Raw genomic sequence first — 21,651 nt, 5'->3', positions numbered from 1 at the left:
TATCAGTCCTGGGGTCACAGCCCCTGAACAGGAGGGAGGCTGGACGGATGGGAAAAGGAGTCGGAAGGAGAGTTTGCATGTTCACACTTCTGGGCCTGGGCACTGGGTGTGCCTCAGACCTGGCAAACGCCAGTGAGGGATGAGTCATCTCATTTATTTTTGCCTGCTTTTCTGTTTTGATTGAGTGGATACTCTAAGCTTATCATAATTATTTTTGGCAGGGGGAGGGTCATTATGTTAGAGCAAAAAAATTTAGTGTTCAAAATAATGATACTTTTGAACCATGCTGTGATATTTGTGTCTTAACAAAGAACTCTCATACTGTGCAAAAATTAGGACATTTAAACTAATATTTAGTACTTACTTTTTTAAAAAAAATTGTTTGCCTGCTAGCTTTCCAGATATGTTCCTGGAGGGTTTGGGGTTGGTTGGTTGTGTTTTCGCATGCCCAGGGAACTTTGCTCCTCTGTAGACAGCTAGCCATGGATTTTATTTTTATTATTTAAAAATAGCAAGTACATTACAGAGAGCTGTTTTCGAAAACAGAGTTTCTGTGCTTGATTTCATTCGTCCTAAAGACAAAAAGCACGTATTAAAGATACAAACTTTTTTCAAATTATGAAAGTAATGTATTTTCATTTTATAGAACATACGGAAAAATATGTGACAGTGAGATCCCACCAACTGGAGATAATATTTTGGTGTGTCTTCTACTCTTTGATTTTTATGCAGAGGAAAAAAACCGTTGAAATTAAACCACTTCGTGAATTTTCTTATTTTTGCTTCTCTCCTTGTAAGACACAAGTTGAACTAAATGGTATTTATGTTCTAAAACTCACTGCTCATAGAGTTAGTTAAATGATTTGAAACAGTGTTTTATAGCCTTATTAAATTGCCTGCCTTTTCCAATCATTGTGACAGCATAGTCCCTCGTATATTTAAATATTCTTCAGAAATGTAATGTTAATCTTCAGACATAAGATATGACATTTAAATATTAAATGGAAGAAAACAGCCAAAGAGATTGATTAAAATGCTGAGATACATTCCACATGTGTAATTACTTTTATTTACTCCCATTAGTTTGCTTGCATAGTTTTTAATTTGAAGCTTTAGATTTTAAATGTCACTATTGACCTAAATTAAGAATAAAGAATAACCATACACTCAAGATTTTAACAACCACAAGAAGGAAGGACTTACATCACAAGATGAGCAATCATCCCAGAAATCCAGCTTCGTAACTTACAACTAGTGATCAGTTTTCAAGCAAAGAGAATTTAGATTTTATTAACTTGAAGCAGCTGTTGTCTGTAATACGCTACTTTTTTTTTTTTTTTTCCGGAAATGGAAAAGGTCGTATAAAATAAAGAGTACTTGTGTTGTTTCTTTTTGAAAGCAGCTGGCTTCCCATCGTTGGGCTGTTTGTGAGCTCAGAAACCCCAGGCCCTGGATGTTTTCCTTGGGAAGGAGCTGGGGGGATGGGTGGAGCGGGGGAGCAGGCTTCCACCGTCCTGTGCAGGGGTCCCGTTATTACTTCCCCCGTACCAGCCCTGCTGCGGTGTCTCACCATCATAAACCCTGCCCCAGGTACTCAGATGGGAGGGGCAGGATGAGAGCAACCCCGTCCCCCAGGCACTTGGAGGGGAAGGGAGACCGGAGGCAGAGTCCCAGGGGGAGGGGAGAGGGGAGAGGGCGGAGGCAGTGCTCTGTCAGCTACTCATCACTCAGGCTCCCAGTGGAATTCCGCGCATGGCACTTGAATCACTGCCCCCAGCATCCTCCATAGGGACGAGTGGGGAAGACCCTCAGGGCTAGAAGCTTCCCCAGTTCCTGGGCTGCTTCCGCAAAGCTGCTGTGTGACCTCGGTGTCCTTTGGAGAGCCACTCGGGATCTCATTTCTTCAGGGTTGCCTTTGATCCCTGGCACGAAATCATCTCCAAGCACAGTTTGTAGTTATTATGTATTAGGATTATTTGATTAATGTCTTCCTCTCCCTATTTTGTCCACTGTTTTATCCCCAGCAGCAGGCACCATTCCTGGTCCACCGAAAGCCCTGGGTAAATATTCACTGAAAGCAAAAAAAAGACTTTTTGACATATTATTTTACCTCTCTTTGGTTAGTTTAACTATCTAAAATCTCGTGATGAAAATAGTCATGTAAATTTCGAAAGCTCTTTTTTGGTGACGTAGTACATCCGCCAACAGGAAAAAGACGATTACAGTGTGCCTTAGATTATTTTTATTACATTTTAATATAATTTTATATTATTATAAAATAATGCTATGTTATTTTATGTAAGTTTTATATTATTAATGCCTGAAATTGTTTTTGGCAAGGTCTTACCTTTTAATGCAAATTGTTTTCTTAAGTGAAAAATACAGATTATGAATGATTTTTGCTTGAGATTTCCTTGCTGTTTAAGCCATTCTAAAAATTTCCAAGAGTAGAGAGTTTGCAGTAATTATGCTCTTTTTAAGATGAGAATTTTGAAAGTCGAGAGAATTTCTCAAATCAGTGGTGGATTTGGGAAAGAAAATTGGGCGGGGGTGGGGGGCATTTTCGGGAATGTTCCCTTTTGAATCCTTAGCATATTTTGTAATTATTGTCTTCAGGGTCGCTTTGCCCTCTTCCGTGATTAGCACAGCACCCTGCTGGTGTTAAGTACTGGTATTCGTTTGAATTTATGTATGTATTTAGTTACGGATAAAATCATGGAAGAAAGACGTAGATTCAGCTAGAAACAGTCTTGTGTTTAAGCCTATTCTTTTTAACTTATACGTTTGACACAATAGTTACGTTAAATTCAGACGTAGAGACCCGGGTTACCATTGGCCTTTCCCTGTCACCTCTCCATATCCTGAACTTTGTTCTTTTCATAGCGTTTCCCCTTCTCCTACCCTGTAAATTCACTGTGTATATCTCTGTCAGTTTTATCTTCCCAGAGTTTAGGACTTTGAGACGTGGCATTGATTCAGACTCAAGTAACGTGGAATGGGAGGTCGTCATGCTGGAGGGAGTCTGCAGACAACCCTTACTTTTCATAAGGAAAGGCAATGCCAAGGAGAACAATTGTTTTCACACAAATGTCAGTGGGAAAATTGGAATTACTTAAGAGAATTGAACTGTTTCTAAACATCCTGGGCTGTAGGAATCGCTGAAAGTTAGGGTTCTCCCCATGGGTTTGTGGATTCAGAGCCTGGCTCTGCCTTTCGACAACCCTTGCAGCTGTTCTGTTTTATTGGTTCACTCTGAGAACAAAGGTGCTTCTTCTGAGAGCTTCTCCAAGGCCTCGTACTCAAAAATTTGCTTTGTTGTCCCAGGGGACATGGCTCGGTTTTTAGTAACTCGTGCTCGTTCTAGGGGAGTAAAGTGGTGGCTCTAAAATGTTCCTTTAAGATGTCGATGATTATGGCACAATCATCTTCCTTGAGAGAAAAAAAAAAAAAGACTGGCTCTGATCCAAAAAATTACAACACTTTGGCCATAAATCCCTAATTGCCTCTAAAAAGTAAAACAGACATGTTTAATTTTTCTATCCCCTGTGCAACTTATCTGCGTTGTCTGGTGATTAAGACAGGCGGCAGCCAGTTAGGCTTTTTGGAATCTGGTTCTTTCCCTGCCACTGAGGACTCTGGCTCAGTCCTCCCAATGTGCTTGGCCCTGCTAAATACATCAGTAGAGAAAACTGCTCTCCCTTCCATGTAGGGGTCTGCAAAGACTCGTTCTACTGAGAAATTACTGAGATGTTTGTATGACAGACATCATCATCACTGCCTTTGTCAGAATTAGTGAGTATGGATGAGAATTCTGGAAGCTAGCTTATGTATTTCTGTTACTTTATATCTTGAAGGCCTTTCCAGGTTGGGATATATAGAACTCTACTCAAACTTTTTAAACTACCACACGGTATTCCATGGGATAGCCATTTCTCTCATTAGGACTGTTTCTAATTGTTCCCTACTACACACAGTGCTGTAGACCATACTTATATGAACAGTGATGATGATGATGATGACAGCAGTAACAACAACAAGCAGACACTTAGAAAGTACTTACTGTGTGCCCAGCATTAGTTTTATCATTGGAGTGTGTGTGTGTGTGTGTGTGTGTGTGTGTGTGTGTGTGTTTGTTTTAATCCTCGCCACAATCCTATGAGAAAAGTATTCTTATTATCACCATTTTATATTTGAGTAAAATGAAACCCAGAGAAGTTTTCTAATTTGACCAAAGTAACAAAGCTAGTAGGTTTCCTAACTGGGATTTGATCCAAATAGAACCTGATAGGTATATAAATACATTAAAATGCATAATCTTCTTCCCTAGTTCTTCCTCCTGCCCTGAATGGTGGCCATGACTCAGACCCAGACTTTGGCCCTCTATTCTTCCATCTCAAAGCTACATAGTAGCTCTGTGCTGGTGCTGCCCAGGTTTCTGGGCTTCATTTGCCTCTGCTTTGCATCACCAGCTGCCAGTGAGACATTTGCGTACAGTTGTAGGTTTCTTGCTCCCCAACCCCATTCCTTCTCATTTTTGTTTTCCTTATACCCCTTGTACGGACACTGGCCAGGATAAGCACCCTTGTCATACTCGTGCCGTGCGTATTTCAGCATCTCTCCTCACCTCTGTCCGTGCCCTTCTCATGTATCCATATCCTACCGTCGCTCTGCCGGAGCTGAAGACAGTCTTCTCCGTGTCACCTTGGCCGACCAGCCATTGCAGCCTGTATTGACGGTTCTCATTCTGTGTTCTGAAGGCATCTACTGGAAAGCTTCAGGATGGGAACTGTGCAGTCAGAGGGCCTGGGTTCCAGTACTGGCTCTGGGATACTTAGCTTTGCTGACCTTTAGCTTCCTCATCTGTAAAATGGGGGTAATACTTCTTACTTCAGTCATGAAGAATAAATGAGATAATGTTTTAAAGAACGTTAATTATCTTTATACTACCAATTACATTCTCAAAATGCTTTCCTCTCTCTGTAGCCTCTGCCTTAGCCCTTAATTATTCTACTTTACATGTTAGTTTTGCCTCTTTAGATTATTGGAGCTCAGGTCACCTCAGGTCATCTGGCCACCGGAGAACCAGCCCACAGTGGTGAGCAGTTAGTAGACCTTGCTTGTTACTGAGGGCTGTATTGCTGAGAATTCATGAGTCATCATGCTGGGCAACTCTGCTCTGGACGACTGTGCTCTGTTTATCCAAGAATAGAAACATTTACCTTAATTCTGAAGAGCTGTTTTCCAAATACCACATCTGAGTATCTTCAAATTCCAAACAGTTTATCCAGCATACATCTCCCAAGCAGGGGCACCTGTTTTCTCTGGGCACATATTCCATAGGCAGACATCTAGATCAGTCCGGTTAGAATTTGCTGAATTACACAAATCGTGATGTCTTAGCAGTAGTTTTTCATATAATCTTTCTCTTAGTTTCTGCAGAATCTAGTTGATAAAAAAATGAAATGACCTTTTGAAAACTATCATGGGCGCACACACACACAGACACACACAAAACTCACACACAACAGAAATATCTGCTTTTTATAGTTCGTGCTTTTCTTCGGGAAGAAAATACCCTAGTTTTCTAGGGCCATGAGGAACAAATGAGATGGTTGTGTGAATTCCTCAGTAAACTTCCTGTCTAGATACGATTACTCTCCAATTAAAGTTAGTCACTGAGACACTTCATGGGGAAAAACTTTCGAGTGGCGAGCAGTTACTGGGCTAACTAGTACCTAATCACCAGTACAGCAGTGATTATTTATTTAGCACTTCCTATATCCAGGGACTGTGCTAAGTTTTGTAGGTGTACATGGACACATTTATTCCTTTAATTCCCTCAAGCAGTCTAAGAGGAAATGTTGAGGAAAGGACACTGAGGTCCAGAGAAGAGGAGTGACTGTGGGGACAGAAGGGGCTTGAGTAGGAAGTTGGAAAGCTCCAGGGGGCTGGCGTATTTCCCTTGGCAGACAGAAGTTGTCCCTGAACTGAAGTGGAGGGGACAGTCCACAAGGAAGGAGGGACAGTGAAGGGACCTGGACAGCCACAGGCATCACAGTGAGACATGGATGGGGTATTTCAGCTCAGTTGCCTCCCAGCGATTGGCCTTAAGTGAGTTACTAACGCTCTCTGGGCCTCAGGTTCTTCCCTGGTACATAACGGCCGTTGTGATGCTGTGAAAAAGAAATAACATATAACAAAAGGATTATTAGTCTGCTGCTTCAAGGTTGTAGCACCCAGTGAATATGTTCCTTTACCGCTTTCAGGATTCTATCTGTAGGCTTCTAATATTAGACTTAGGAAAAATAATTATGTATGTTTCAAGTGTAGCCAGGGACATTGAACAACTGTAACCGTTACTTGCATTCAATACAGATCATGATTTTTGCAACATTTGCTTTTCTTTGCTTCCTTCTTCCCTCCCTCCCTCCTTTCTTCTTTTTTCACTTTCTGTACTGAAGTGTACTTCAGTATCTGTCGCTCAAAACACATACACATTTCCTTATGTAGCTACAATATAGAAGTGACAGAATTAAACCTAAACTGAAAATCGGTAATACTGTAACCTTGGAAAATAGGTAAAAACATAATTTCTGTATAGTTTATGAGTTGGTGTTCATTTTTTCACAAGTGACCAAATCTAAAGGTTTTGTGCATGCTTTTCCGTTTTTGCTTGCCTTAAATGTATTTTTCGTAAGATATTATACTCGAGATTTAAATATACTCAAATTCTGTAAAGAGTGACTAAAACATTGATGTGGGCGTATTCTAGTAATTGTTGACATTTTACCATAGTCTTGAAAGTTTTTTAAGGGGGAAATACTGTGGTGGAAGATGTCTACCAATTTCCAGCTCTTGTTGTTCCCATCCCCTCCATCCCCAGACATGTAAAGCCTCCGCTAAAGTTGGTGTCTGACTTTGCTGTCTCTATGCATTTTTAAAGACTATTTCTGGAATTAAGACAGGCGTTTTCTTAGATTGAGAATCAGGTAGGAAAAACGGATTCCTTCATTCCTTACGGTAACCCTCAAGTGGGTAATATTACTATCCCCATTTACAGATGCAGAAACTGAGGCTTAAGTCAAAATGATCCTTACTAAGGTTACACAGCTTGTAAGTGGAGCAGCCAGTGTGGGGCTCTGTTGGTCTGACCTCAGAGTCTGTGTTGCAGGTACAGTGCTTTACTGTTTCTATTCCTTGTGAACTGTCACACTGAGATGAACATGAACTATACTGAAACCTAAACTGAAGAGCGTCTAGTGGCAAGTTTGCAGTCTAGGAACAAAGAGTATATTTACTGGAGTAGCCTATTCAGTATGGGGGGTATTGGTAAAGAGCAACAGTGGGAAATGAGGGAAAGGAGCCGCTCTGCAGAAGTACACACTTGAACCTATTTGTAAAGAATTTGAAGATCAAAACTTTACTGTGTAGAGCAGGGCTTCCCAAGCATGATCTCCTTTCAAGGGAGGGGGAAGTGAGGTAAACATCTCAGTTTACAGACGAGGAAACTGAGTCAGACCAGAGCACTGCCTTCCTGGGTGGTGATGAGTGTGAGTCATGTTTCAGATGCTGCAAATTGGCAGCTGCCGCCTGTAAGGAGATGTCGGGGTTGGCGGTGGGTCTGCTCTCAATTGCCTGAGCCTCTGAGCCAGGACCAGTCTCCCCCGAAGCGGCAGCCGGTGGAAACCCTGCGCACACAGTGATGTCGGACTGGCTTCCATCTTCATGTCGTCTCCTTTCACTTGAACTTAAGTGAATGACTTTACCGTTTATCACTTTAAACATCGACTGGGAGGATGACGGCATCAGAAAAATAAACCACGGTTCCTTGAGAGCATCCAGAACTCTTTTCTGTACTGTTCAGCCTTAACTAGTTTTCTTTCTGGTACTCTCATTGTAAACATCAAAAAGAACATTCTGTTTCCGCAGGGCAGGGACACTTGCAGCATCGCTGTCCGTATGACCCTTGTCTCAACAAATCTGATTTCTGATGTGGGCCCAGAGGCCGGCATTATTTATTTATTTTTAAAATCAATTCTCATTGGAGTATAGTTAGTTGCTTTACAATGCTGTGTTAGTTTCTGCTGTACAGCAAAATGAATCAGTTGTATGTATACCTAATATCCCCTCTTTTTTAGATTTCCTTCCCATTTAAGTCACCACAGAGCATTGAGTAGAGTTCCCTGTGCTATACAGTAGGTTCTCATCAGTATTTATTTTCTTGAACATTCGTTCATGCATCCTCTCCTTGCCTGGATCCCTGGCACTTGTATTTCTTTCTAATACCCAAACCTGTTGTTAGAGAAAGACTTCTTTGGGTCGAAGCCACAGTATATAAATAGCCCTTTATTTTTAGAAAGTAGTACTTAATCTGCAATAATTAAGCTGCTCTGGGGGTCGCTAAAATGTCTGCCGCAGTGAAATTTACCTTGAAACTGCACAGAGCAGGTCTGCTCACCAACAACAGTGCTTTTTGATTTTGACTGTGCACTAAATCAATTGGGGAGCTTTTCAATAAAGACTGAAGCCCGTGTCCCACCTTCAGAGATTTCTGGTTAATTGATCTGGGTGGGACCAGGTATTGGTAGTTTTTTTTTTTTTTTTTTTTGCAGTACGTGGGCCTCTCACTGTTGTGGCCTCTCCCATTGCAGAGCACAGGCTCCGGACGCGCAGGCTCAGCGGCCATGGCTCACGGGCCCAGTCGCTCCGCAGCACGTGGGATCTTCCCGGACCGGGGCACGAACCCGTGTCCCCTGCATCGGCAGGCGGACTCTCAACCACTGCGCCACCAGGGAAGCCCTATTGGTAGTTTTTAAAGCTCTCCAGGCTTTAACAATACGCAGCCAGGATTGAGAACTAGTGCCCTGGAGCAGTGATTCTGAAACTTGAGCATGCCACGGAATCTCCTGAAGGGCTAATGAAAACACAGACCGCCAGGCTGCACCCCCAGAATTCCTAGTGCAGTAGGTCTGAGGTGGGGTCTCAGATTCTGCATTGCTAAGCTCCCAGGTGATGCTGATGCTACTCGTTCTGGGAACCTGCTTTGACCTGTGGCCTAGAGACATCTTTCCAATAGCTTTATATGATTCTATTTTTTTTTTTTTAAAAAAAGATGCCTATAAAAATAACCAGCATTGCTTTTAGTAGAACAACCACTTTAGGCACAAATATTAAAATACATTTCTCTTTTCCTCGGCGAGTTGGACCATTAGTTTTTTCTTTAAACCAGTATCCTCACTAGCAGGCAACTAGAGACCCAGAATCTGAAAGGAACTGGATTCAAGGCAGATGAGAAGTTTTGTCGTTTTGTTTTTTAAGTAGAAAACGTTGCAGGGGTCTGTAGAATCATTGCTCACGCTAGCAAATTACCCACAGATTATGCAGCTTTCCTGACACACGTAGCTTGGGAAAAGATGACACGGCAACACTTTTAATGTTCTAGAGAACATGAGACATGGCATGGAAGTGCAAAGATGAATACAAAACATGGTCCTTGGCCCCCAAAAGAGAACATTCTAGCTGCAGAATGTACAGTCTGTGACTAGACGTGTGTATTTCTTATTTCAGTGGACTCCATAAATTTCTCTTTCTCCAACTCTTAGGACTTTTCCTATTTCCCTTTGCAAACGCTTCCCTCAGTCCTTAAGTGAAACACCTATGACGAAACATTGGATGTTCTAGGGTGCCAGCTCTGCCACGCCCCTAGAGCGTGGCTTCCTGCCTCACCGTCCACTTACCTTCCCGTGACCTTTATGGAAGAGCGAACTTGTAAACGCGGCTGTTCCGTGTCCATCTTGGGCCTGTGGGCTTGGGCTTTGAACCCAAGCCATGGCGCAGCCTGACTCACGCTTCCTTCCTGCCGTGCAGCTTCTCTTGGGGAAAGTCCCTATGCTGGCTGATAGAGAAGAAAAGAGCCCATTCTATCCCTCTAACAGACCCTTAATTAATAGTAATCACGAAAATTGAAGTTGTGCACGGCCATGGCTATTCACCATTGTTGTCTTAGCGATTCCTGGACTGCACGAACAGAGCACCCCTTATTCTGCAATTAAATGAAAAATAATGGCATCACTTCAGCTTTAAGGAAGGAAATGTCCAAGTGCAACCTCTGTGTAATTAAGCTGAACATGATTATTATCAGAAAGTGATTGTACTTGTGTTCAGAGGCGAGAAGAGATAAGCCAGCAAGCATGTGACCGATCAAAAAAAATGGTGCTGGGGATGTTGGACGTTCTCCCCAGACAGCCAGCTCCCTGCCTGGTGGCGGGGCAGGTGCCACTTGACGTACCATTTTCTCTCTCTTCCGGCTGTTTGAACATTCTTTCTCCTCAGTTCTCGGTACTGTTTTTGTACCATCTGCCTGTTTGCCATTTCTCTGTAGGTCTTCTTTCACCTGCATCTGTTTCCCTGCTTTTTGTTTTATTTGTTTGTTTCTTCTTTGGCAAGAATCGCTTTTCTCGACTTGGACGTGCCCCTAGCTTTCTGACAGGTAAAATTAAAGCAGTCCGTTTAAGTTTTAGCCAAACCAGGTGTTGAGTGATTGACCCTCACTCCAGAAACCTCATTTACTCCTCGCTTCTTTATTACCCTCTCATAATTCATTAGCTTAATAAAACGCATGTGTGAAAGGCTGAGGCCGAAAGCACTGCTATATATAGCGTGGATGCCTTCCTGCCTGCCCGCCCCTCCCCTGCCTGCATCCCGGGGACTTCAGGGGACCGACCAGGCTCTCGGTGGGATAGTCAAGGCTCCGAGAGGTGGTGCTTCGAAGAATCTCCAGTCGGTGAGTGTTCAAAAGCAGGATTCCCTCTTTGCTGTGGTGCCTCGGTGAGACACCTCTCACGGAAGTGCTGCCCCCATTCCCTTTAGTGGAATCCTAGGGACATAAGACCTTCACTCTCTGCTTCGTGATTCCCAGCAGCCCCCAGTATTTTTCAGCTGGTTCCAGAGCACTTCCAACTCACCCAGCTTCTTCATCAGAGAAAGCGTCAGACCCCCGTGCTTGCCCCTCTGGGGTCCTGCTTCTCTCTAGCGTTTAAAGTTGGCTGGTGGATCCCAAAGGCCCGTAGAGGAAGGGGTGGGCGTGGGTGTCGTCTTCGTCTTAATTCAGGTTTAGCTAATGGCTGAAGCTCCCCCCGCCCTTTAACATTCTCGCCAGAGCCCGGACTCATCCCGCGAAGTCCTCCCCTACCTCTGGGTTCCTAAACCCCTGTGTATTATGAAGGAAATGAGATCCGTATGCTTTTGATTCATTTACATGTAGCTCATCAAAATGTAGTTTTGTAAGAGCTCTTCGGTGTCCAAGAAGCATTTGGAGCCTTTTTATGAGACTTTTAACCGCCGCCCCCCACCCCCCGCACCCCTCCTCCATTCCCTTAGAACCAGGAAGTCGGGACTTGCCAAGAATAAATAAAACCAAGCTTCAGGGTTTTATTCGCTACACTTCAGTGGACTCACAACTTCAGCAACAACAGAGAAGACTCTCTGCCCCCTTCTTAGGGTGCCAGGGAAGCAGCCCTCATGCCACTTACGCCCCAAATGGCAGTGAGTTGGAGCTCCCCTCTGCTCCCCTGGGAGCAGGCAGCCAGTTGCCTCCACACAGTGGTTTTGCAGCTAAGCCTCTTCCCTCTGGCCGGGGAGCTGAGAGCCTCTGCCGGGCGCAGAGCTCAGAGTGCATTTCTGCAGCCATCCCCACCTCTGTCCACTCACCGCTCCCGAAGTTCTCGCTCTCAGACTTTCGCGGCCACAGGTTCTTCCCAAGCTGTTTACTTTGCACCCGTGACTTGTGTCTTTTTGCTGGGATGGTGGCTGAAGCACCCACAACTGTAAACAGGGCTTCGGGGTAGCGTGGTCATCGTTTTATGACATTTTGGAGTGTTGTGTCTTTCTTCATTTTTCTTCATCAAGAAAGGCTTATAAGCTTTAAGGAAAAAAACTACCTACTGCCACGAAGACTCCAGAGCTTCTAGTCTGTCAAACCACAGACATGAAATGAGTCAACCTGTTTCTAGAGTTGGGTTAGTGAGAGGTGGGGGGGGGGGGGATTTTCCTCCTCGATCCTAAGGGTGATGAATTAATGGAAAGCCATTCCAGAGCTTAGGATTCCTCACTTGGGCTGTTGGCATGAGTGGGGTGGAAGGAATTCTGCCCTTGTCTTTGCACGTCTCGGCTTGTTTCTCCTCCTCTGTCAGGGTGGTGCTGGGCCTTTCGGGGGCCAGAAGCTGGGCACGTGGAAATGCAGAGGCGGGGAGTGGGGAGCAGAGCTGGGCCTGAATGTTCTTGCCCCTCCTCCCAGCTGCAGAACTCAGGCTCTTTGCAGTGTGTTTATTTCTGCATGTGGACGCATAACACTGTGATAACAGCCATCCACTTATTCATAAATTACATGGACTCCGAGGATATTTCTCTGCAGAAGCACTCTTTATCTTCCAGTATGAAGAATTTGATAAAGTCCATGCTTAGTTTCAACACGAAGACAATATAATTAAATATTATATGTATACGTTTTGTGTACGTGGAAGTGGGGGAACCATTCTTAGCAGAATTTTAAGAATACTTCACAGCAATTGTAAAATGTTTAGGCGTGTTGGTAAGGAGTCTGAGTTAACGCTTGTGAAACCTTGAAATCTGAGCTTCACCTGAAATCCCATAGCAGGGAAAACCTTTACCAAAGGTGCTTGTGTTGAAGCTCTTTCCTCAGTGGTGAAAGGACCTGGCCTGAGTGTGCTGGGTTTATTTGGTTAGTTATTTCTCAAAGTGAATAAGCCAGTACTTTTGTGATCTGAGGACAGATAGCTGTCAGTCCATTGCCACAGTACTTTTAAGTGGCTTGAAATTTGCTACATAGTAAGGACCACTGGCTGCATGAGCACAGGTGAGATTTTCTTCATTCTGTGCTGCTTCCAACGGGTCCTTACTTTCCAGACATAAAAGGTTTGGAAGATAAACAAATACTCCGCACACGATCTATTTGTTTATCTGAGGTTTACAGATAAACCAACGCTATACACACAGTCTGTGTAATTCCCCCGGGTCTCCCAGTACTGTCATTCCAGGTGGAGAAATAATAGTTGACGTTCATCCAGTGAATTTTGCCCAGTGTGATCCATTCACCGATTTGCTCATTTATGCAACAGGTGGAAGTGCCTTCCCTGGGTGTGGTCTTATTCTAGGTGCTGGGGAAGTAGCGCCCAGACAAAAGTGGTCCCTGCCCTCCCACAACTTCTGTTCTTGTGGACGGAGCTTCCATCCCAGTGGTCACATGGGGAGTGGCAGAGCCAGGTGGTGAGCCTGGACCTTTGGTTTTGTTCAAAAAGTGATGACTTTCCCTGAACTGAAAGTCATTAAGCAAGTCAGGGTCAAGTGTCAGAACTGGTAACCTACCAGCTGGTTAATTTCCAGTTTCAATAGCAGTGGGAATTTCTCACTCTTCCCAGGCCCATGGAAGTTTTGGTTTTCATTGCACCAGCCTCATCTCATGTAAATAGGACTGATGAATTTGATTCAGAGTGATCAATCCCAATGTGATATACTACTCCTTAATCATATTAGCCTAAATTGTGTGCACAGCCCCTCAGTGGCAGTTGTACCTCAGGCCTCGCTATAGGTGAATTTGAATTCAATATTTGCAAGTTGAATTGTGTTTTGAACAGTTTTTGGAAATTAGCATTTAAAATGCACTATTTCTTATATCAGATATTTCTTAAGTAAGGCGAATAAGTCCCTGCTCACTTGTCTTTTGTTTAAATACAAATTTTAATACATATTTTTAATAAGTGGTGACTTTCCTCCCGACTCACCCTGTAGCTGACTCCCGTCAGCCCTTCCACTACCATGTGTAAAAAAACTGTGCCATTGCACGCGGCCAAACCCCGACGTTAGAATCTAAGGCTTCGAGGAAAAAGCATTTTTATCAAAATGTTGCTGTTGCCAAGAAGTTTAGAGATCTGGGGATTTTTGCCTGCATGTTTGAGTCATTTCTAGTTGAGAATGTCTCAAGGACTAGAACTGCTAGGGTGAGCCATGTGCAATGTCCTTTTGTTGTAGGTCAAGATGGGTGAATATCGGTAATTCCTTCTGGCTTGGTCCACTACACTTCCTTCCTCTTTTAAGTACTTAAATGCAAGCAGAATTGCTATGTATGTCCCAGGGACTCAGGCATTTCTGAGCAGTCTAAACTTTGGTCCATTTTGTGTTTTTTCTGTAGATAGCTAAAGTGATATAATGTTTTATCAAAACTTGGTATTCGTAACCTTTGCAGCAGTAGCTGACAGGATTTTTTCACAGGGCGATCTGCCCTTCTCCAAAGGGTTTCTTAAACTCAGATTCTCAGATTATGACCTTACGGAGGAAGAAGGTGCCTTCCTCACCACCTCTTACGGCGTTACTGAAAGGGGTTCCAAAGGCACCGGACATAAAGCATAATAGATGAAGATGCTGTATGTTGGGGACCATCATCCCTGGGCGGGCTCCGGCATACCTGCCCCCACTTATGCCCTGGCGCGAGACACAGGTGCTAGTTGGGCTCAGTGAAAGTTAGCAGTTGGCTTTTTACTTGTTATTAAACGCCCGTGTGGGAAGGCATGCTGGGAAATGAACAGAATAACCTAAGTGGATGTTCTTTCTTTCATTTTGTTTCCCTTGCAAGTTGTTTCTGTTGTTTTGTTGTTGATATTTTGTGGATATGTGTGCGAGTACTTGGAAATGGGGAAAGCAGCTGTGGAAATTTCGATGAAAAGGTTACAGAATCGGATTGAGTTTTCATATCAGATCTCATGCACATTCTGAAATCTGTAAGGAAACAGGCCACAGGTTGATGCCGGCTCATAATAAGCTCCCCAGAAAACGTTACTGACAGTAACTCCAACACACAGTTCCCTCCTTCTCAAAATAAAACCAACTACCTGATGATACAGCATGTTTCCTTAGGCTTTTTCTAAATGCCAAGGCATCTCCTTGACTTGGTTGTTTCAGGAAAAAGCCCAGATGGTGGAGATTCAAGACAGTCAGTGGCAAAATTTCAGTAAAACGGAATATTGTGGCACAATGAAGGAACGGTGCCTTTGAGAGTTTTTCTTCACAGTTTTCTTTACAGTTCAGATATGCATAACAGTTTCAGATGCAGTAAAAAGGGCAAGTTTTAAAACATAATTGTCTCATCTGTATAAAATAATAACAACACACATAGGGGCAGAACAGCAGTTTGGAGAAGCACACGGTTGACTGCTGGTTGGCGATCGAGTTGGGTGAGCGTAGGGAACTTTAACGAGTTCATTATACGTGTTTTAGTCTTTAATTTTTTTTATAGTGAAAAGGTATTTATTTTGATAATAACAACTAAAAGTGCTGAATCTGAGTTAGGCAGGGGAGTTCTCTTTCCTTGCCGTGTGCGTGTTGGTCTGCAGTCGGTCTTAGGAGTCTGTTTCAGATGTGAACGCATGAGATATCCTGTGTCATAGCCCCAAGGATTGACTGTGCTGAACCCGTTCCTACAGTGAACTTCGTTTCTCAGTTAAATAGTTGGTCTGCTTTTAGGAAATACGCCTGTGGCGTCCGTCGTTGCCAGCTGCCTTGAGAACTTTCCCTGGAAATAACTGTGGAAGAAATGAAAAGCCTGAAGGAAAGACTGAATCTTTTGTCTGTCAGAAATGCCTTCATTTTTAAGTTTACGTTAGGACGGAAAATATATGTGTGTGTGTGTGTATCCTTTCTTTCTTTTTCTTTCTTTCTTTCTTTCCTTCTTTCTTTCTTTCTTTCTTTCCTTCCTTCCTTCCTTCCTTCCTTCCTTCCTTCCTTCCTTTTTTCTTTCTTTCATCCATCTGTCTATCTATCCATCTATCTAGAGCCAAATAGCATTTGTAAACTTTCAAGAATAAATTTAAAGGCTGGATGAAATGCCCTTTTTCTTTTCAATGCAAGATTCAATTTTGCCTGGTTTGTGTAAGAAGGAACTCCCTCCTCTCTCTGTGCTGCCCCATCTCACTGCAGAAATTGCCCTTCCGGTTCTGAGGAGGGCTCCTGGGAGATGCCACGGGCTGAGTGCTGGCCTCCCAGGTGCAGGGCTCTGCACTTGCCTCCCTGCTGAAATCGGATGCCTGGTCCTCTCTGCTCTGGATATGCTGTTTGTCCTGGCACACCGCTGCTAGAGATGCCTGGAGAGAGAAAGCAGGTCTGAGCCCTTGGGGATTCTTTCTGGACAGCATCTTTACCTTCTTAAAGCTGTCCATGAATGTGAACTGGGCATATTTTCATTTATACAGGTAAAATACGAATCCCAGAATAGAACTCGGTGTGGCCAAAAGTGCCAAACACTGGTAGGACACAGCAGGAAGGCATCATTTTTTCTGTGTGACTTCAGTTTTGTTTTGAAACTCACATGAGTGCTTGGGGTTCGTGAAGTACCAATTGTGATGACATTCCGCATAACTGTGTGAAGTTAGTGTGTTTGTGTGTTTTCGTGCAGTGATCATCAGCAGTGAGGTCTTAGAATGCCCTTTATTGTGTTTTGATCTAAGGAAAGATTGTTTACATTTAACTTATAGATCTGCTAGAAAAATTGGTTGCTGAAGACCCACTGATAAAGGTGTGTTTGCACTGACATTGAAACCCAGGCGGTGTGATGACATGATGGCAGGGCTTTTGCTCTTAGCAACACAAATCCACCAGCGTGTTCCTGCCCCGACACTACTGACCACCCTGCTGTCTGCTCTTCCAGGGAGACCTGTACAATAATTTTGCTGATTTCTCTTTGGCTTTGCATTTCTCTGTAATTATTTAATAATGCTATCAAAGCGGGAATTTTATTGTATACTTATTTCCCCAGGTCATTTATAAAACTTTGGACACCTGTTCCAACACTGACCCCATTGTTAATAGTTCCCGATCCGGAGAAACTGCAGATTATTCTTACCTTGCCTTCGTGTTCCCCAGAACATTCGTTTCTGATGACATCTCTTTCATTAGTAGTTTAGGGTCTAGAATAGTTCCAAAGGGTTTTTGAAAATCAGTTACTCAAATACTACTCTTCTCGGATACCTCTCTGGTGGCAAGATGTCAGGCACCCAGATGTTTCCAACATTTACAAAAGTTTAGACAGTACCAGAGAGTTGGGAGATGAGGATAAAATATGGTTCCTGCACTCAGTGACCTATGGAACACACTGAACTAAAAACCACAGTGTAAAATGTTAAATATGTGAAATAGGTGAATTAGCCGCTAAGGAGACATTAGTGTGGGTTTGGAGACAGCTGGGAAGATTTTGTGGCAAAGGTAAGATTCTGCTTGATGAGTTATTAGGTGTCTCAACAGCAACAGCAATCTCAAAATAAGTCCAGTATGGGTACCTCATAGAAATAATGTAGAAAAAAGACTGAAAGGAAGTAGTAGAATGACAGCCCCGTGGCAGCAGCATATCTGGTGATTCAGAGCCTGAGTCTTGAGCCCAAACATCTAGATGTTCCTTTTCCTGGCTATCAGACCATGTAACTGAAGTCACTTCACATCGCTCTCTGCCTCAGTTTCCTCATTTGTAAAACGGGGATAGTTCTGGTACGTGACTCAGAGGCTTAGGTGGATTAACTGAATTAATATATGTAAAGAATTTAGACCACTGTCTGGCCTGCAGTGAATGTTCAGGAAGTATTAGCTAACTTGCCAGTTTGGAATGGCGAGATGATGAGATATTATATCTTGCTCTTCTACGGTGAACGTGTGTGGCTTTGATAGTTAGAAGAAAAATATTTTTAGAATTTCTTAGTAGGGTTTTAAATCTATGTTTAGCACAGGTGAGTCATATTTAGATGACTGGAAAGCCATTTAGAACATATTTTCATGAGGTTAGGCAATACTTGCTGCTAACATTCAACTCCCATTCGTCATTACCTCCATAAATGGAGTTAAAAAGCTCCCAGAACCTCTTTGCTTCTCAAGAAGTTTTTGTGTACATTAGGATAAACTAGTTCATTCCCTTTATCACTTACAATGGTAAAGTCTGTTTGAAGAATCGGATACACAGGCATCTCAGTCGGTAATGTAATTGTTTCCAGAAAACAAATAGAGCTTTTGTACCTCCTTAGAGTAACTTTTGTCAAATTGTAATCTCCAGTCATTTATTATACTTTTGTGCTTTATCATTTTCAAAAATACCATATTTGCCCCAATACAGGACGATTCCCTCACTTCCCCCATGAGAACATTCAAAAACGTGTTTTGTTTTGGAAGGGGCCGACATCAATATATAAACTTGGATAGATGCAGATAAAGTAGTCAAATGTTAACTAATAATATAATTTTTTTTCTGCTGTACATATTTAGGTTTTGAGGTAAATCACATAAAAATAATGTGCTAAATCAGAAACACTGCCTTTTTACTGTCGTATTTCAAAAAAACAGTTTTATTAAAACTTCACTTGCTTGTTTAATCCAGCAGTTTTTCAGTGCACACCATACTTTTATTAGAGGCCCAGCACTTCTTCTGTCATATATGTCACAGGAAGTTTCATCCGAGCCATAAATCCTCATCCTCGTGCAGCCTTTCAACGTATTTTCCCATCATCCCATAAACGTATATCTGTGCTCTCCACAGTTAACCCCTCACTGATCGCTTTCGAATTAATCTCTAAAAGCCTTCTTTCCAGTGGTGTCTGACACTTGGAATTATATAGATATACCCATCAGGAATAAATAATATGTCTCTGTCAATTTTTTCCCTTCGATTGCAGTTATCTTTTGCTATGTGTCAGACCATCTCCAGGTTTGCTGTTAGAACAATGATTTATAATTCCTCATGATTCTTGAAATCAAGTGGGCTCTGCGTGCACTGGTCTCACTTGGGTTCACTCATGTGACAGCTCATATGTCTAAGATGGCCCCAACCATGTGTTTAGCTATTGGTGCTGGATATTGGTTGGGCCCCTCTCTCAAAGTAGGTTTTCCTGCTCCGGGAGGCTAATGTGGGCTCTTGGTATGTTTGACTCGGAGCAACAAAAGGGAAGAGTAGAAGTCAAGAGGTCCTTGAAACCTCACTCGGAAGTCACCCAGTGCCATCTCTCCTGCATGCCATTGGTCAGAATTAGTCCGAGGGCCCGCCCAGGTTTGAAGTGAGGAAGTAGAGTCCCACCTCTTGGCGAGAGTAGCCACAGAGAATTTGTGGCCATTTTTAACCCATCACAACCCCATTTTTAACTGATCCCCTCCAGTGACTCCACAGACATCCCAAAGTTTCTTCCACTGAAAACGTTTCTTGCTAACATAGCTTCCCTGAACGTTGTTTGGTGGTTCAAAACTAAGTAAATAAGAGAATGACTTGTAATGTGAAAACCGTTTTAAGGACCCAAATGTGAGGGGAATGCCTCCTCTGAGGAATAATCACCTTATGTTTTCTTTCAGTAAATATGGTAAAGTTAGTGACCCTGGGACAAACACAAGTCTGTTGTCAGCCTTGAAGAACGGGACAGATTTGGGGTGGTGTTCCCATGGGGGCTGGGTGGGGGGAAAAGCTGTCTACGGTTGTTGTCAAAATATGCAGGCATTTTATAAAAACAGCATTTCTTTGGGAATATGCTTTGTTACAAGGGAACAGTTTGGCCCTTTGTGTCTTTGTGGAAGCAACAAGATAAGGAACTTTCGAGAGATTGGAAGAAACACGGGGAGCCCTTCAGAGGAGTAGAGCCATCATCACTACGGTTAGCAAACATCTCATGTGCATCTGTTGGGCTGCCGTGAGGGCTGAATTACCAGGTCTTGGAGTTTGCCTTTACGTACCTCATTGTATAAGATTAAAACCAGATGAAAAATCAAATGTTCTGTGTGGGAGAAAAATGGATGCAAAACAAGGCTTGCAAAACCCTTAAGTGCTTCATATTGCTGAAGAGTAACTGCATTGTCTCACATAAGGAAAGACCAGGAAAGTACTCCAAATGAGTGGGAGCGTCGAGAAACCACAGAAGAAAGGGCTCGACGTCATAAGGACATTTTTTAAACGAATAGTACGCAGTGTAAAAGACAGACTGCAATTTTTGAATTATGTTTCCTATAAAAGTACATCAGGTAAATATGTGTAATTGGAGTCCCTGGAGTCCTGGCTACAGCTCATTTTGAAGACCTTCAGAAAACTAGATTGCCTCTCTTAGGAGTAGTATTTTGATTTGAGAAGTTCTTCTTTGCCACTGAGACGAAGCACAGTACTTACAGAGAAGGAGACACCCCACACTGTGCCAGGAGTGTGTGTAATACGTGCATATTCTGTGCAAGGAAATTAAGAGTCTCTGCTTTTCATCCAGAAGCAATTAGAGGGCGTCTTTTGTGGCCGCTGGAAAACAGATGCAAGACTCCTGGAAGTCTGAAGTGTTAAATGAAGGTGGAAAATGAAAGTGGGACGCATCTCTGCGAGTCCTAGATCTTCAGGTGACGGCCCAGGCCTGGGACAGCTGAACACAGTTGATGATGCATTTTCAGTTGTCAGCATGCCTCATGGGTTCCGTGACCACGTTCCCTTGAGTCTTTTGGGAGCATCAGGAAGTCATTTTGATCCAGAAGCCCCCGTTAGAACAGTGAATTGGGTGCTGATGTTGAACACAATTTAAAAGACAAAGTTTCTTAAAACCAATAGCCGTCATTTAGGGACTGGAAGGGGGGTCCCGTGTCTGGAATGCCACATGTGTTCTGCAGCTGCCCCTCTACTTAAATCCCCCCATGGTGGCAGGTCTCTACACAAGGAGAACGTGAAAGAAAGGCCTCCTGTCATCTCTTAGAGCAGGTAATAGTTGGGGCTTACTGGCCATCCTTTGACTCGTACTGTCCAGATTCTGTAGTGCTCTCTAAAAGATGGAGAGTCGAGACTATCGCCTAGGGTTAGTTGGTGCCAAGTATCAACACATTTCCAAGTATTACACAGTTCAGCATTATAGGTTTAAGCCATCTGGCCAATTAAAGCAAATTTATCACTGTATTAGAGTAGATGACTGTTGGAACAAATGACCCCAAAACTTCAGAGGCTCAGCACAATAAATATTTATTACGTATTCAAGTCAAGCACCAGATGCAGTTTGGCAGGGGCTGGGGCCTCTGTTCTTCGCAGCAGTTTAGGAGCCCAGCTTGTCCCATCTTGCAGCCCCACCTTCTATAGGACTCCTGAATCTCTCCACTTGGAAAGTGAGTGAGGAACCGTCAGGGGCGGTGAATCTGGGTCAGACTCAGAAGTGATGCTCATGGCTTCTGCTCACCTTCTCTTGGCCAGAACGTGACCTCAGTTAACTGCAGGAGAGGCTGAAAGGAAAAGTGAGCTGTGAGAATGGTCAGTGTCAGTGAGCGCTGGCAGCCTGGGCTCTTGCTCTGTGCTTGAGGACTAACGGGGGCGGGGGGGGTAACTGCACCTTGGATTCTCAGATGTAGTCGCCAGTCTTAGCACCAACAATGGGAGGCTTCTCCAATGGCCCTGGGATGCTGTGCAATGAAAATGACTCTTGTCATATATAGGAGAAATTCTCTGTAAGCGTAAGATGTTTCCTGGAGCGATCAAGACCCCCATGTCCTTTACCCCTGCCACCCAGCAGAAGTAGGGCCACATGGCCGTATTCCCCTCTGGGTGCATCCCCTTTCTGGTCTCTGATGCAGTGGTTCCTGAGTGTGGAAAACGTGTATTCCTTGTGTAGA

General features: G+C 43.4%; 1 protein-coding gene and 1 long non-coding RNA gene across 4 annotated transcripts in view; one reads left to right on the top strand and one right to left on the bottom strand.

Moving 5' to 3' along the window:
* The window catches only part of PDZRN3 (PDZ domain containing ring finger 3), a 247,078-nt gene that overhangs the window by 65,033 nt on the left and 160,394 nt on the right, over nt 1-21,651 (top strand). The gene's annotated exons all lie outside the window — the stretch shown is intronic.
* Nucleotides 364-11,284, bottom strand: LOC113628110 (uncharacterized). 3 transcript variants are annotated; one of them, XR_003435888.1, is made up of 5 exons: nt 9,738-11,284; nt 6,125-6,173; nt 5,220-5,372; nt 4,625-4,860; nt 364-2,071 (listed from the first exon to the last, which is right to left on the bottom strand). It is a non-coding gene; the product is annotated as an uncharacterized LOC113628110 (long non-coding RNA). The 3 variants fall into 3 exon arrangements; XR_003435887.1 differs by having other exon boundaries at nt 5,220-6,173; XR_003435886.1 differs by lacking the exon at nt 9,738-11,284 and having other exon boundaries at nt 5,220-8,073.

This window comes from Aethalodelphis obliquidens, unplaced genomic scaffold, assembly GCF_003676395.1.
Source record: "Aethalodelphis obliquidens isolate GAN/ISIS:26980383/991018 unplaced genomic scaffold, ASM367639v1 scaffold22, whole genome shotgun sequence".
Lineage (NCBI taxonomy): Eukaryota > Metazoa > Chordata > Mammalia > Artiodactyla > Delphinidae > Aethalodelphis > Aethalodelphis obliquidens.
Note: the sequence above shows the minus strand (reverse complement) of the source record. Positions and strands in the feature narration are given on the sequence as shown.